Here is a 3,116-nt window from a genome sequence, read left to right as displayed (position 1 = left end):
CACACACACACACACACACAGAGAGAGAGAGAGAGAGAGAGAGACAGAGACAGAGACAGAGACAGAGACAGAGACAGAGACACACAGAGAGAATACACCTAGTACTACTAAGATAATCTTTCAGTTCTTAATATTTATACCACAAATGATGAAATGGCACCCACATTTTTAAAGGAAAAGGTACTAAAGTTAAAATAAAGTAGACTCATTCAGAGTGATAATGGGAGACTTCAGTACCTCATTTTCACCGATGGACAGGTTATCCAGACAAATACTAAGTAGAGAATTAATAGAATTAACAGATGTTATGACTCAAAGAAACTTAATAGTATTTCACCCAGACACAAAAGAATATACCTTCTATTCAGTACCTCACAGAACTTCCTCTGAAATTGATCATATAATTGGCAACAAGTCTTAACTGATAGAAGAAAATTGAAATAATACCCTGCATCCTATGAAAGCACCATTGATTAAAGCTGATAATTATAACAGAAATAACAGAAAGCTTATAAACATATAGATACAGAACAATGCTCTCCTGAGGGAAAAATGTTTCAAGGCAGAAATTATGTAAGCATTTATAGATTTTCTAAAATACAATGAAAATAAAAACAAAATGAAAGTGGTGCTTACAGGCAAGTTAAAACATGAAGTGAGTACATAAAAAAATAAAACACCTGGAGAAATATCATACTAGAAACATAGCAACACACCTGAAAGCTCTAAATCAAAAAGAAGAAATCACAACATAAGGAAACAATTGGGAAGGAATAAGCAATGTTGTGAATCCTGTTCTTCTGACCATCTATTCAGTACTGAAATCCATAAAGTAAACAAGAAAAGCAATGCAAAGCATCAATGAAACAAAGAATTGTTTCTTAAAAATTTTAATAAGATTGACAGACTATATGTCAATTTATCTAAAAGGTAAAGACAGGACATCAAAATTAACAAGATCAAAAATGAAAGAGCCAAAAAATGGACATGAAGGAAATCCAGAGATTTATAATGTCATACTTTACAAACCTATACTCCATCAAACTGGTATCTCTGAAAGAAATGGATAATTGTTTCATAGGTAGCGCTTCCCCATCTAGGCCAGAAAAACAATTTAGAGAGGCCTATAACTCCTAAGGAAATAGAACAATCATTTAAATACCCAAATCAAAATAATCCAAAAGCCAGAGTATTTCAGAGCAGAATTCTACCATTCTTTCCTTTTTATATAAATATTTTATTAGATATTTTCCTCATTTACATTTCAAATGCTATCCCAAAACTTCCCTATACACTCCCCCTGCTCTCCTCCCCTAACTACCCACTCCCACTTCTTGGCCCTGGCCTTCCCCTGTGCTGGGTCATATAAAGTTTGCAAGACCAAGGGGCCTCTCTTCCCAATGATGGCCAACTAGGCCATCTTATGCTACCTATGCAGCTAGAGACATGAGCTCTGGGGGTAAATGTTAGTTCATATTGTTGTTCCACCTATAGGGTTTCAGACCCAATCAGCTCTTTGGGTACTTTCTCTAGCTCCTCCATTGGGTGCCCTGTGTCATCCTGTAGATGACTGTGAGCATCCACTTCTGTGTTTGCCAGGCACTGTCATAGCCTCACAAGAGACAGCTATTTCAGGGTCCTGTCAGCAAAATCTTGGTGGCATATGCAATAATGTCTGTGTTTGTTGGCTTATTATGGGATGGATCCCTGGGTGGGGTAGTCTTTGGATGGTCCATCCTTTCATCTTAGCTCCAAACTTTGTAACTCCTTCCATGGGTATTGTGTTCCCTCTTCTAAGGATGAATAATGTATCCACAGGTTGGTCTTCTTTCTTCTTGATTTTCTTTTGTTTTGCAAATTATATCTTGGGTATTCTAAGTTTCTGGGCTAATATCCACTTATCAGTGAGAGCATATCAAGTGATATATTTTGTAATTCGGTTACCTCACTCAGGATGATATCCTCCAGATACATCCATTCTTTCAAAGGAGTGTTAATTGCAATCCTTTTCCAGAAACTACAAACAGAAGGAACATTGCTCAATTCATTTGATTTGACAACCATTACCCTGGCATCCAAATAGCCTAAAGAATAAATAAAGAAAGAGAAATAAAGAACAACTTCCCTTGTGAATATAGATTTAAAATACACTCACTACAATACCTGCTAACAGAATTGAAAACCACATCCAACAGATCATCCACCATGAAGCCATCAATTGGGCTTCTTCATTCGAGAGAGACAAGGATGTTTCAACATATGTATATCAGTAGTTATAATAACTATAATAGTAAAGTAAAAGAAAGGAACCATATCATCATCTCATTAAGTGGTTGACAAAATTCTAGCACCCCTTCATGATAAAAGTTCTGGAGAGGTTAGGGACCAAAGGGGCCTAAATCAACATAACTCAGTTACAGCAAAACAATAGCCTCAAGTTAGATGGAACAGAAAGTCCACTAAAATCTGGAACAAGACAAGGCTGTGCATGATTTCTCTATCTATTCAATACAGTACTTGAAGTCTTAGCTAGATTGATAAGACAACTGAAGGAGATCATGGGGATACACACTAGAAAGAAAGAAGTCAAATTATCTTTCCTCCTAGGTGGTATAATTGTATACATAAGTGACTCAAAAAAATCACACAGGGAAACATCTGATAAGCTCTTTCAATAAAGTTGCTGTATAAAAAATTAATTCAGAAAATCAGCAGCTTCCATATATACAGTGATAAATGAGCTGAGAAAGAAGTCAATGAAATAATAGCATTTAGAATAGCATTACCCAATGTAGTCTCTCTTGAGTTAATTCTACTAAAGCAAGTGAAAGGCTTAAATGATAAAATATTTAAGTATTTCAAGAAAAAAATGAATCAAACATCAGAAGCCTGGTTAGGAACTCCCAAGCTCATGGATGGGTAGTACTGGTATACATCCTATCAAAGGTAATATACAGATTCAATGCAATCCACATGTAAATTCTAACAAAAATTTTCACAGATCCTGGAAGTTAAATATGCTTAGTATTCACTCATATGTGGAGATTAGTCATTAAGTAAATAACTATCAAGCTATCATCCATAGGCCTATGAAAATTAAATATAAAGGAAAGGAC

At 35.5% G+C, this 3,116-nt stretch overlaps 1 pseudogene; it reads right to left on the bottom strand.

Moving 5' to 3' along the window:
• Positions 1 to 2,084, bottom strand: part of LOC110315126 — a 15,875-nt pseudogene extending 13,791 nt beyond the window's left edge.
• Positions 2,085 to 3,116: the final 1,032 nt, after the last annotated feature.

Source organism: Mus pahari, unplaced genomic scaffold (genome assembly GCF_900095145.1).
Source record: "Mus pahari unplaced genomic scaffold, PAHARI_EIJ_v1.1 scaffold_11314_1, whole genome shotgun sequence".
Lineage (NCBI taxonomy): Eukaryota > Metazoa > Chordata > Mammalia > Rodentia > Muridae > Mus > Mus pahari.
Note: the sequence above shows the minus strand (reverse complement) of the source record. Positions and strands in the feature narration are given on the sequence as shown.